Below are 14,073 nucleotides of genomic sequence, written 5' to 3'. Positions count from 1 at the left end.
AGGGAGAAGCAGAAGCAGACTCCCCGCTGAGCAGGGAGCCCGACATAGGGCTGGATCCCGGGACCTGGACATGGTGACCTGAGCCAAAGGCAGATGCTTAACCAACTGAGCCACCCAGTGCCCCCTAGTTGCCTCATTTTTAATGGTACAGAATACTTTCCATGACTGGAATGGAATATAATTCCATTAATTATAATTAATTTAAATAGTCCCATATTGAAAGACATTTCGATTTGGTTGAATCTACTTAATTTTTTTTAAGCGCATAAAACTTATTATGTTCAGTTTAGCCGAGTTCAAAAGCAAATGCTTATGTAAGCACCATTCAGGCCAAGAAATAGAACTTATTAGCAGTTCAATAAATCAAGGTCCCCGGATGGGAGCCTCTGATCTCACCCACTCCTGATCTTAAACCCTTCCCTGCATTCCAGAGGTGATTCACTGGCTTTTTATATTTTTACTATCTTCGCATGTACTACTAAGCAATAGTTTGGTTCTGCCTTTTGGGGGAAACTTAGAATCGTATGGAATATTGTAAAAAAAAGTATTGAAATATAATTTACATATGGAAGAATGCACCAGTCATAGCCTACAGCTCAATAAATCGTCACACGCACACACCAGTGTAGCCATCACCTGGTTAGCATGTAGTCTGCTCCGCATCGTGTCCATCAGAATCATATTGTTACGTGTAGCTGTAGTTTGTTATTTCATTGTTACGTTAAATTATTTTTTCAAGTTTATTTAAGTAACCTCTACACCCAACTTGGGGCTCAAACAACCCTGAGATCAAGAGCCTCATGCTGTACCAACTGAGCCAGCCAGGCTCCCCTAAATTTATTTTTTTCACCCAAAACCCCTTTTCTCCATGCTCTAAAAACAAGGGGTCTCTGCTTGCTAAAAATTTTGGCTCCAAATTCTGGCAAGTAGTGTACCATGAAATACAGCTCTACTCTGAGATTTCCAGGGTTTTGCATCCCCTCGTCTGCATGGTCCTTGAGTCTGTAAAGGTCCCCTGTGCAAATACCTGAACAGACATGAATCTCTCTCATTATTTCCCAAATAAAAGTTTATCCAGCATGTTTGATTGCTTTGCAGAGGAGAGAAATTCTTGTCTTCAGAGCATAATCACCAAGTAAAAACTACATTAGACTTAAAATGCACTTTAATGTACTTTGAATATGTGATTTTTCCTTGTTCTTCAAAGGGATAATTCTTATCATTCTTCCTGTTCCATCTTTGAGAGCAGGGATGGGGCCACTAATGTGTTCAACATTTTTTTAATTGAGGTAAAATTGTCGTACGACATTGTATTAGCTTTAGCTATACATACAGCATAATGATTTGGTATTTGTGTATATTGTGAAATGATCACCACAGTAAGTTTATTCAAAACCCATCACCACACATAGTTACAAGTACTTTTCCTTGTGATGAGAAGTGTTAAGATCTATTTTCTTAGCACCTTGCAAATATATACAGTATTGTTTTGTCTTCGTGTGCACGTTTTAACTTCAGCCGAAACTGCCAAACTGTTTTTACAAAATGGCTGTATTATTTTGCATTCTTACCAGTAATGTACAAGAGTTCCAGTTGCTTCTTGACCCAGTCTTTAAATTTTAGCCTTCCTAGTAGGTATGTAGTGCTATTTCAGTGTGGTCTTTTAAAAAAAAAAAATTATTTTTAAAAAAATTTTTAAAGACTTTATTCTCTTATTTGACAGAGAGCAAACAAGAGAAGCAGTAGGCAGAGGGAGAGGGAGAAACAGGTTCCCCGCTGAGCAGGGAGCCCAATGCGGGGCTGGATCCCAGGACCTTGGGATCATGACCTGTGCCGAAGGCAGACACTTAACCAACTGAGCCACCCAGGCGCCCCAATTTATTTATTTTAGAGGGGAGGGGGAGGGGTAGAGGGAGAGAAAGAAAGTTTCTCTAAGCAGACTCTGTGCTGAATGGGGAGCCTGACCTGGGGTTCTGGGGCTCAATCTCATGATCCGGAGACCATGACCTGAGCTGAAACCAAACGTCGGTCGCTTAACCGACTGCACCACCCAGGTGCCCCTCAGTGTGGTCTTAATTTGCATTTCCCCTGATGACTAACGATGTTGAGCTTCTTGTGTGTGCTTATTTGCCATTCGTGTGTCTTCTTTGGTGAAGTGTCTATTTGAAACTTTTGTCCACTTCTTCATTGGGTTGATGTCCCAGTAAAAAGTTGTGGGAGTTACATATTCTGGTTATAAGTCTCTTATCAGATATATGTGCTACAGATTTTTTTCTTTGTATCTTTTGGATAAAAGTCTATAATCGGATATATATGTTTTGCACATTTCTCTCCCAGCTATTGTGTCTTCTCCAATCCAAGATCACAAAGATTTTCTCCTGTTTCCTGCTAGAAATTTTATTTTTCAACTCTTACATTTAGGTCATGTTCTGTTTCTAGTTTTATGGTATGAAGTTAAGCCCTGGGCTTCATTTTCTTCCACACATGGAATATGAAATGATTTCAGCACCATTTGTTGAACCAGTTATGATCTTTGGTTAAGTGAGTATTCCGAATTTCTGCCTTTATGACTATGTTACAGGTAGACCCTTTGGTATACTATCTATACTCTACTATCTATACTCTACTGCACTTACTTACGTATACTGTAATTGCATTACCCTTCTTAGACAACAGGTTGTCTATTCTGGAGTTAATAATTGTCTCATCTCATTGCTTAGTTTGCTCTATTACTGACGATAGTTTATCCTTAACCACTGTCCAAGCTATCAAGTCCTTTTCTTTATAGTAACTCATAGTTTTCGTTTTCTTTGAGATTTTATTTATTTATTTGAGAGCGACACAAGCAGGGGGAGAGGCAGGCAGAGGGAGAGGGAGAAGCAGGGTCCCTGCTGAGCAGGGAGCCCAATGCGGGGCTCCATCCCAGGACCCTGAGATCATGACCTGAGCCAAAGGCAGAGCTAAACCAACTGAGCCACCCATGTGCCCCGTAACTCATAGTTTGATTAAAGACAGTCCTCCTAGAACCTTCCATCTCTCGTCAGCTGTGGACAGACTGCACAGTAATCCTGATGCTCTGCTGTCATACTGTTTCTCCTCACCATCATCTTTGGACCCTCCTCCTCCCCTCTGCAGATTCCCATCTTTCGCATTTTTGGTATAGTTCTCATTGGGTAGAGCACACACTCCACTAGTTTCCTGTGGAAAGATGGATGGGAGGTAACTTTTGAACTCTCGTACATTTGAAAATGTTTTAATTCTGTTTGCATATTTAATTGAGGTTTTAGCTGAGAGTAGAAGTATAGGTTGGAAGTGATTTTCACTCAAAAATTTGAAGTTATTCCTCCATTGTCTTTTAGCTTTCGGTGTTGCTTTTGAGAACCGTGGGGTGGTGTTTTGATTTCTGGTCTTTTGAATGTGGCCTACTTTTTAGAAGCTTTTAAGATATTTTTTTGTTATTTCTGATTATCTGAGATTTCATGATAATGAGCTTTGATGTGGGTCTTTTTATTTTTTATTTGTTGTACCAGGCACTTACTGAGTTCTTTTGGGGGGCATTTTCTTGTATTTAAAAAGATAATAATTTTGGTGGGAACTTGGCTGGCTCAGTCCATAGAGCATGCAGCTCCTGATCTCAGGTTGTGAACTTAAGCCCCACGCTGGACATGGAGAAGAAAGAAAGAAAGAAAGAAAGAAAGAAAGAAAGAAAGAAAGAAAGAAAGAAAGAAAGAAAGAAAGAAGGAAAGAAAGAAAAGAAAGAAAGAAAAGAAAGAAAGAAAGAAAGAGGAGGGAGGGAGGGAGGGAGGAAGGAAGGAAGGAAGGAAGGAAGGAAGGGAGGGAGGAAGGAATTTTCTTTTTTTCGTTCTCTTTTTGAAACTTTTTAGCTGGGTGTTGTATTCCACGGTTCTTCATTGAGCACCTACTCGCGTATTTGCCCTGGCTCCTGGACCAGGCAGAATTGCATCAGCTATGTTTACTGAGCATTGACTGATTGCAAGAACCATGCTTGGGCCTAGAGAAAGTTAAAGATGTAATACTGGATCAGAGGAATCCAAATCTGTTGAGGTCAAGATAAAATACAAATAGAAAAATGTACAAGGCAAGTAAGGTGGAAATACAGATATTATCAGTTACTATAGCACAAATTTTACTTTCAATACCGTCATACTTCATATATGTAATCCGTAAACCTCCTATCACCTGGCTTGATACCGAGCTCCTAGAAATGACTTAGGATGATTCAAATGTAAAGAAATGTCAAAGGCCGACCAAAATCAATGATCAAGACAATTATTCTGACTTTGGTAAACGTACAATAAGAACAGTGTCCAGAGTAAGAACTCGTTCTACTGTCTTTGTTTTGTATAAAAACAGAGTCAGTTATCATTTCAGTCAGGGTGGCAGACCAAATTTATGCCTTCGCCACCTCTTCTTGAGACCTTCCGCGATGTCAGTGATGAAGAACAGGAGAAGAATGAGCTCCTAAGCCAAGAGAATGTAAGGGAGATCCTAAGTGCATAAGAAAGGTCGACGCATTTCTGAGAGATGGGAAGTAGGTGGAGGGTATATCAGCCTGTAGTGAGGAGCTGTGCTGGTGCAATAGAGGGGGACTCGGGAACGGCTGTGGGCTGCTGGTCAGCAGGCTGAAGAGTAGGAGTGGGAAGGGTGGGGCTCCAGAAATGGGACCAACACTTGAACTCCTGAACTCCTCTTCCTACAGATCAGCTGCCCTCTCCCAGCAGGCATTTGTCCAAACATGGATCCCAGGGAATAAAAAACTAAAAATAAGCATTAAATTAAGACTTGCCTCAAAAGAAATTCAGTTAAGTGTCCTGGAAAGTACTCAGGCTTTTACTAGGGTACTTGTTCCCCAGAATAAAACCCCTCTCATATTTGCCTTTTGGGGGGGCCAAAGTCTAAAGTAAATCTGGTATTATTTGATCTTTATGCTAGTAACTTAAACCCACAGATAAGGAAAGATAACCCTAGCCCACTGTGTGGTCCTGCAGTGAGCTATTTACAGAGACCCACTACCGTAAACAGTAGTCCTTGGGTTCCAAGACAGACAAAATACCGAAGACCTCATAAAAGTTACAGCACAGAACATAACTTTTGCAAAGGTAAAGGTGTAGTTGACAGATGGTGAAGGGGGAAAAAGTGGAGAATTTGGGTGGGGTCCTTACAGCCTTGTGTGGAAGGGAATCACCAGATGCTGACGAACATTGATGCGATAATAAATACGTGGTGGTTTAAAGTGTTACTTCAAGCTTCCAAGCTGTTTACTAGAAGCACTGAAGATAATTCCTATAACAACATATAACAGAAAGGTCATGAAGGGGAAGGGAGAGGAGTGGCCATGCCTCTGAGCTAAATTCATTCTGGGGAATCCATAGATCTCCAGACCCGATAAGAATAGGATTTAGAATTTCTGAGGGTGACCTCAGAAAAACCAAAACCTGATTTAAAGTAGTTGCCTCTTAGGGAAACGTGGAGGAGGGGCAGGACTTTTCTTATAAATTCTTTGCTTGTACTGTTATATACTATTTTTATATATACATATATGTGTGTGTATATATGTATATAATATATATGTTACATATAATATGTACGTAATATATATGTTATATATAATACGTTATAATAGATATGTATTTACCATATACAAATATCATTTTGATTGAAAAATGAAGAATAACAAATCAAATAAAAAGCACTACATGAGTGGTACGGTGGCTCAGTTGGTTAAGCGTCATGATCTCAGGGTCCTGGGATTGGTCCTCTCTCTCTCTCTCAAGTAAATAATTAAATCTTAAAAAAAAAAAAAAAGCACTACATGAGCTTAATACAAGTTTGTCACTAGTGCTTTTGATTGGCTTCTATTGTTCATCATATATGATTGGTAATATTCATGTTTATGACATGAGTGCTATGGCTTCTATTCATCATATATGATTGGTAATATTCGTGTTTATGACATGAGTGCTATGGCTTCTATTGTTCATCATATATGATTGGTAATATTCGTGTTTACGACATGAGTGCTAACAGCTGTGCTTCTACTCTGTACCTTCTTACTGCTGACCTATTAGCTGGTTCTGAAGGTACGAAGTGGCCCCCATTTGGGGAGTGCTTTCCTGTTCATTCATAGATAAGATGTAATCAGGAACTGGGTAACTGGAGAGGAGTGAGCTCAGAGATGCGAGTGAGGAGATATCCCTGGCCAGGTGGGCGGAGTGAATGGCAGTGAGGGCAGTCAGTGTGGGTGTCGCCAGCCTGCATGTGGCCTTGACTAACAGCCATTGCTTTTCTTTCGTCAACCAGCCCCTACTGGAAGGACATCAGGGCTTTGTTGGAGGGTGGGGATGACTTGATGGCCAGGTGGGTCCTTTTAAGCTCACAGGATGAGTGCAAGACAAAGACCATTCAAAAGTGGGGTGAGGGGAAAGTTGGGGGAGAGGATGATTACTAACAGCATGTGGTGATTGAGGAAAATAGGATGGGATGCTTTATAAAACCAGAACCAACTCCCAGACTTTCATTCTGACGTTCAAAATAGAATAGTTGTCCAGCTTCTGATCAGAATCCTTCCCTCAAAAGTGGAGTATTGTTCTTGGAGGAGAGGAGAAGGCCTCTGGCCCAGGGTGATTTCAGTGGTTTTCAGTGGTTTATTCTCTCCAGAAAATATTTACATATTCTGGCCATGTCCAGAACAGTATTTCCTTGACCAGGAGAGGAGAAACCTACGTGTTTCTTTCCCTAGTTATTTTGTGCCCTGCTAAGAAAAAAAATGCTTTGGAAATCTAAGCATCCTTGGCTATGGGGGCGGGTGGGGAGGTTCTTTTCTTTTTTAATCTGATACAGGAACTTACATTTCTTTTGTTATAAAATAAAATACAACAATTGGACAGTAGTCTGGAGACCCAGGGTTCGTGGAGCCGATGCAGGGTGAGGTATAAAGTTCTGGGAGCCTCTGTAACTTCATGCCAGTGGTTGTCCTCTTGTGCATACAGCAGGGACAGCAAAGAGTTTGCATCTAGTTTCCTATCAGCTGACGCTCTTCCTATACCCTAGCCGGATCTTCCAGGGACTGTCCTTTTCCCACCTCCTCGGACCCATGTGCTTTTGCTCTGGTTATAAGGGAGATGGAGAACATCCCTTGGAGGAGCTGAAGTGCACAAGCTGTTGAAACTCCATTCTGCCTGGGAAAAAATGTCCAATACTCCGGTACTTTTTATTGAGAGGGTTAGGACGTGCCAGACATTGTGCCAGATGCTTTCTATACATTATCTTATTTCATCCTCAAAATGATGATGTAGACCGTTTTCACTGTCTTCATTTCACAAAGAAGAAAACTGAACTCCAAGATGTTAAGTAATTTACAAGGCTACCCAGGTAGAGTACAGAGTAACGGTTGGTTAAGAGCATAAGCCCTGGCGGTGGGGGCGGGGGGTGGGAGTGGGTGGGTCCGTGGATTGGGAAGATGTTGATCAAAGAGTACAAATTTGGAATTAGAAGATGAATAAGTTCTGGGGTCTCATGCACTACATTGTCGTTATAGTTTCAACACCGCATCATATACTTAAGTCGCTAAGAGATTAGATCGTAAATGTTCTCACCACAAAAAAGAAGGATGGGACATGACGGAGGTGTTAGTGGGAATTGGATTGCACTCTGTAAGTATCAAATGAACATGTTGGGTGAAAGGTAGCCTTTTTACTGTCTACTTTTATTCCTCTGGGTTTTTTGAACCATGTGAATATGTTTCCTTTAAAGTGGATTTCTAATTCCCCTTTTCATAAGCATGAAACTTTTATCCAGTCCCTTGGCTCCAGTCTGAGTGTGTCCTCTAGTGGTCAAGAACCTTCTCAGAAGACTTGACTTGCGAGATATACTCTCTCTCTCTCTCTCTCTCTCTCTCTCTCTCGGCTAACGGGTCTAAGTTACCCTCCTACAATTTTGTGTCTGCATTCTAGCAGGGGCCTTCGTGAGACAGTGATTTGGCCCAGGACACTTGAACAGCAGGACGTCTAGCTTGGCAAGATGATGGAATATTCTAGGACTGGTGTTTGGTTTTTCTAAGATTTTATTTATTTATTTATTTGACAGAGAGAGAGACAGCCAGGGAGAGAGGGAACACAAGCAGGGGGAGTGGGAGAGGAAGAAGCAGGCTCCCAGCGGAGGAGCCTGATGTGGGGCTCGATCCCAGGACTCCAGGATCACGCCCTGAGCCGAAGGCAGACGCTTAACGACTGAGTCACCCAGGCGCCCCAGGACTGGTGCGTTCTTTATGAGTCCACCTCAAACCGGAGTCCATCATTTTGGCCTTGCTCGTTTTAGAGTTAGTAGTTCACATTTATTGAGCACTTACTCTGTGCCAGGTTCTGTTTTAAGGGCTGTGTCTTCATTTATCCATTGAAGATACACAGCAACACTACGAAGTGGGTGCTGTTGTCATCACTCAGGATCCTCAGTGACAAGCCGTGGCTCAGACAGAGGTAACTTCTCCAGGGGCATTTAGTGGATCACTTGGGGGAGCCGGGATTTGAACCCAGGCAGTTCTGTTCCCGAGCCTGAGCTCTCAACACTTACAGTATTTGCCTTAGTCTCTCAAAGCTCGGTGATGCCCCAAAACTGGGGGCAGAAGGGGTATTGGCTAATGGAGTAAGGAGACCAGGCCCTCCTGACAGTTGCCACTGAGAAGGGGGCTTGCAGGGGAAGGCTTAAGAAGGGAAAATTCATTCCGCATCGGTCAAGAAACACCACACCAGGAAAAGTCCAAATGCTCCACAAGGCCCATGTAACTCATTTGAAATAGAAAAAAGATAAACCAACTTAATTTTGACCCTCCCCACAAAAAACTGTTACCAGGGAAATACAGATGATGGGATGCATGTTTACTTCCTCAAAGACTTCTTTAAATTCAGAAAGGACATGCCACATGATTCCTGCAATAATAAGCTAAATTCACTGTAATAAAGGCAGCTTCGTTGAAACTTTGCCAAGAAAAGAGTGACATGTGGGTACCATTCCTGGAGCTTCCTGATATTCCTGAACTGGGAAGTTCAGGGTCAGAGTGGCAAGGAGCTCTGCGGAAGGGCCCTGAGAGGCGGTCACGAGGCCATGAACAAACCGAGGCCTTCCCCAAATTGTGAAAGCTGTGCTGAAACCCACATGGCAGGGCTCGGCTCCCCTGACACCGTGGTGTAACCGAAACACGTGCCCTTCGTGAGTATAAATGTCACCGTGTTAAGGGGACAGAGTCCCCTCAATTCTATAAAAAGTTGTATATTTTTAACCATATTGTAGTATTTCTGAAATCAGGATGCGTTGATTTATGTATATATTTAATGTAATCGTGGTTTTTATTGTCTGTTTTTTGAATCTCCCTAAAAACTGTCATTAAAGCCGTGGCTCATTTTGCAATAAGTAGCACCTAGGTCCTAAGAACTTGGGCAAACTCAGCCCTCAGCAGCTCCCGGTCCATATGGGTTCCCACTGGAAGTGCAGTCCGGAGCGCAATTCCCTTTTCCCCATGTGCTGGGGGTCCTTAAGCGCTACGTGACAGGCATCCCCCCAGGGAGGCCTTAGGCTCACCTTCTTGGGGGTCCATTTGTCCTAAGTGTGCCCACCTGCTGTGTGGCAGTCCCTCTTCCTGCGGGGGGTGGGAGGTGGCAGCTGCAGGACAGTCGAGCCACAGCTGGCAGCTCCTGGCACCTTCCTCTGGCCGCCACTCTGCCCTGTGCATCACCCACTCACACTGACCTGGTTCCCGGGCTGCTCTGCCACCAGCACCTGACAGCAGTGCCAGAGCATCCGATGGGCTCTTAGGGACCCTCACACCTGCCCTGGGCTTCCGCCATCTCTCCTCCCATAGGGGAGTCCCTATCCTCGCACGCAGCAGCTCACAGGGGGACCGCACTGGGTACGCGCATTCCGGGCTGGAAGGGTGCTGCGCTGCCCTCTGACCGTAGTTTCTCCCAGGACACAAGACTTGGTGCTGAGTCTGGCCTTCCCGCCCTGCTCCTTAGCGGTTGTGATTGGCCGCCTAGGGTCCCCGCCTTTCTTCCCTGCAGCCTCACTTACAGTAAGCCTCCCCGCCCTCCTCAAGTCTCTCAGCGGTTTCCGAACATGCCTGTATCCTGGCCGTGGAAAGATCCAAGTTCACTGTCATTGAGCTCCCGACCCACCTTAGGAGTTCCTTGGCTCAGGGAGCAGAAGGAAGATGGACTGCCACATAGCAGGTGGGGCAGACTTCAGGGCAGACTGCTAAAGGGACCGACTACCTCTGACACCCAAGCAGGTGAGCCAAAGGCATCCCTGGTTTAAACCTGTCACATAGTGCTTAGGGACTGAGGGGCTGGGGCCAGGCGCTAACACCAGTGACATTTACTGAGGCTCCGGCATTAGGGCCTCGCAAAGCCCCCTCTGCAATACTTCAGAATAGAATTTTAAAATTCCATGGTGTCCCCAAAGTCGCAAATGCACAACATACACAAACCTTTGCATATCAGTTGTCATTCTGCCTCCTGTTTCCTCAGAATAGGTTTGGTTTCTCCTGCTGGATTTTGCTGGTTCCATGGTAGCAAAAGCTGCTGGGGTTCAAGCATGAGACAGACCCCTTACTGTGGGCTGACTAAAGAATTCTGGGCTTTGGATGTGGAAACGTGCTTGGATGACCAGAGGTCACAAGGCTGACTTTAAATGATAGCTTCCTTAGAAATGCTGGACGTTTCTCAGAAACCATCAAAGCCTGCCATGGTTTGCATGACTAAGTGTATTATTAAGCAAAAAACTCTTTGATGCTCTGTCTGGCTTCTGGCTTTGACTGAGCCATGTCATTACAACATAGGTGAGCTGTGGGCAGCTTGCTCTGGGCTACCAACCCTGAAAGATACCGCTGAGGAACTCAAGAAATGTGGACCACGAAGATAAAGATCTCCAGACTCACCTCAAAATACAGCATGCTTTAGGGAAGCAGCCAGGGTGGTGACAAGGTCAGGTGAAAGGCGCAGCTAAAGACCGAGAGTTGAGCTCACCTGGGAATTCTCCTTCGCTGCTGATTTGGGAGTGTGGTGTCAGCATCATGAAGCAGAAGGGACACAGGACTAAGTGCCAGAAGATGTTGTAGGGGAGGAACACTGTTTCCTCTACCCTTTCAGGTTCCGTGACTGAGGCCCTGGAAATTAAACTGCCAAAGGATGGATAAACAGGAGGAAAGGTTGATTTCACATGCATATGGAAGGCCTCATAGACGTGAAATGAGACCCCAAAGACATGGTCAGACCCAAAGGCTTCTACAAAAGACAACAAATACGTAGAGAAGTGAAAGACATTTTAAAAAGGCTTTTGAGCGGCTCGGGCTGGTACATGTGGGAAGGTAAATGTAATGGCAGATGAATGTTCAGGAAGTTTTGTTACGTCACTTCCTCTTGGTGCCATCTTGGGACTCATGAGTCTAGAGTCCTCTCCAGTGATTCCATCCTTCTGCCCTTCCAGGTACAAGAGAGGGGAGGGGGATCCCTTCACAATGGGAAATCTATGCCCTGCTTTTAGGCAAATGGGGAGAGTAGAGAGCTTTTTCTGTGGTCTGTTTCTTGGTTGCATTCAGTTCAAAACAGTTCTTATGCCGAAGTGGCATAATTTGGGGTGACACATTGTGTTAACGTTCAGTTTCACCTAAGTTATCGACAGTCTCTCTCCTAGGCCGGAAGCCCTCTTAGGGTGAGGACTGCATCTGTCTTGCCCACCATTGTACTTCCGGAACCTAGCACAGCGTCTGATCCATTTATTTCACAACAACTTCATGGACGACTGCTTCTGAGCTGCTCTGAGCCTCTGTTTCCTTGTCTGTTAAGCAAAGATAATAATCTTGTCTTACCATCACTAGGTCTCTCCCTACACGGACGCAGAGGTTCCCAGGGTGGGCATGAGAAGGAGACAGTATAATCTCTTATTTTGAAAAACAAAACAAAAAAAACCACAGTGTCACATATAAACATTTTTTTTCATCATTTAAATGGTAGCTCTTCCTTACTTGAATGTTCCCAGGGAAACATGGCAAGCTCTGACGAAAGCAGATCCAGGCACGTCACATCGAACTACCCGGGGGAGAGTTCTCATTTTGTCCCTTCCTGTGACACGTGTTGCTAGGAGTTTGAAATGTGCGGATGCACACCACTCATGTTCTGCTAAGGAAATTGCACCAAGGTGGGGATGGCTGGGGGGCAGCAAGCCTTGATTTCCCAAGTGCTGCATTCACAAAGGCAGACAGGATAAGAAATCGGAAGCCTGTCTTGGCTTAGCTGCAAAATGGAGTTTTTGAAAAATGTGGCCCTGCGCTATCTCGCCTGTGTTTTTAGCAGAAGAATGACAGTGACAGATGTATGGCTTGGTGGGAAAAAGTGCTTCAGGGTGGAGTTGGGTGTCTCGGGTCCTGTCCAGGGCTCACACTGCCTTGTCCTTGGGCAAGCCGCACTCTCTAGGGCTGTTTCCTCCCTTGATCTGAATGTCTAGAAGGCCGCTCTGGGCTCTGAGGGTTTTAGGAAGGTAATACCAGTACTGATTTGGATTAGCCAAATGCAGGTGCTGCTCCCTTACGCATTTCTTCCCACCGCAGGTGATGCCGGCGTCCCCCAAACCTAGGCAGCAGGGTTAGCACCTGGATCCCCTCCCCCAGGGTGCGTGAGGCTGCTCGGCTCATTAAGAGTCCCTGGGCCGAGATCCCAAGTGACCCAAGTACGCAGCCAAGAGACGCGGGGCGTGCCGGGGGAAGAGAGGAGCCCTGTGGAGGGGCCGCAAGGCAAAGGGGGAGCTTTATTCCCTGTGCAGCGGGTCCGGTAGAGAATTGGTGAGTCCGTCAGGCGCGGTCTTCAGGTGTGACCTTAGTTAGGCCGGGATGAACTCAGCTGAGTTCCTTAAAGCTGGAACTTTCAAGAAGCCCAGCCATTCACCCCAGGACCTATCCTGGGGCTGAGCGGAGGGGTGGGTTGGGGGCTGGGGACGGACTCTGCACACAAGTTGCTTACAGTGTGATATCACACCTCTCTGAAGCCTTGTGACGGCTGGTGCATGCCGGGATACGGGAGAAAGTAGAGCCCAGGTGAAACACAACCTCTGAGTGCCCCGGAGGCCCAGGGGGAGTTGATTGTATATAATAACCGAATTATTCTTTGGCTGGGGAGGATTCAGAGAAGGCCTCCAGGAGGAGGAGTAGAACTCGAGGTAGAGCTGGAGGAACTGGGAGAAAGGCATTCCAGAGCCAGCAGAGCAGAGCTGCATGGACCAGAGCGGTGCCTCGGGCGTCCCGAGAGCCAGCAGTCGTCTTGGCTAGCCGAAGGCCCAGGCGAGGGGGGAGATGATTGGAAAGGTAGGTCACTGCCGAATCTAAGCCTAGACTGCGATGTTCATGATTTTGGATTTTTGGATCCTGAGCCTCAACTTCTTCACCCACAGAACGGGGTGGGGGGGTGGACAGTCACAATACCGTGCTCACAGGGGTGTCTCATTTGATGGTGGGTGGTTTTTGCCTAAAGCTCCTCAGCCCGTAAACAGAAGAGCCTGAACAAACCTTTACCTCTGGGCTTCCAACCCACGTCCACCTCCGTTGCTCCGGTGCATGTCTCCCTATGGTGCGTAAGGTACTCCTGTTGAGTGGGGTCTTTTTTTTAAAAAATTAGGAATGCTTCACGAGTTTGTGTGTTCTCCTTGTGCAGGGGCCATGCTAATCTCTGTGTCATTCCAGTGTGAGTAGAGGTGCTGCCAAAGTGACTGCATCTCTCTGTGCTTTTTATTTTAATTTAGAGAGCATAAGTGGGGGGAGGGGCCGAGGGAGAAGCGGACTCCCTGCTGAGCAGGGAGCGCAATGCAGGACTCAATCCCAGGACTCCAGGATGACGACCTGAGCCGAAGGCAGATACTGAGCCACCCCGGTCTCCCTTTCCGTGAATTTAGAAGTGCAACTGCACGTAGGTAGGAGAAAGCACTGCCGTTCCCAGCGGAGCGTGATGGTCTCCCGACAGGAGGCGCCGTAGCCAGCCTGCCTGGCCGGCAATCCCATTGCTCCCACTCACTGGC

The 14,073-nt window shown here is 45.6% G+C and overlaps 1 pseudogene; it reads right to left on the bottom strand.

Annotated features, from left to right (window-relative positions):
- Window positions 1–13,667: 13,667 nt before the first annotated feature.
- LOC113261378 (U6 spliceosomal RNA) lies at window positions 13,668–13,768 on the bottom strand (annotated as a pseudogene).
- Between the last annotated feature and the right edge of the window lie 305 nt (window positions 13,769–14,073).

The sequence above is a fragment of the Ursus arctos genome, unplaced genomic scaffold (assembly GCF_023065955.2).
Source record: "Ursus arctos isolate Adak ecotype North America unplaced genomic scaffold, UrsArc2.0 scaffold_29, whole genome shotgun sequence".
Taxonomy (NCBI): domain Eukaryota; kingdom Metazoa; phylum Chordata; class Mammalia; order Carnivora; family Ursidae; genus Ursus; species Ursus arctos.
This window is presented reverse-complemented; position numbering and strand designations above follow the sequence as displayed.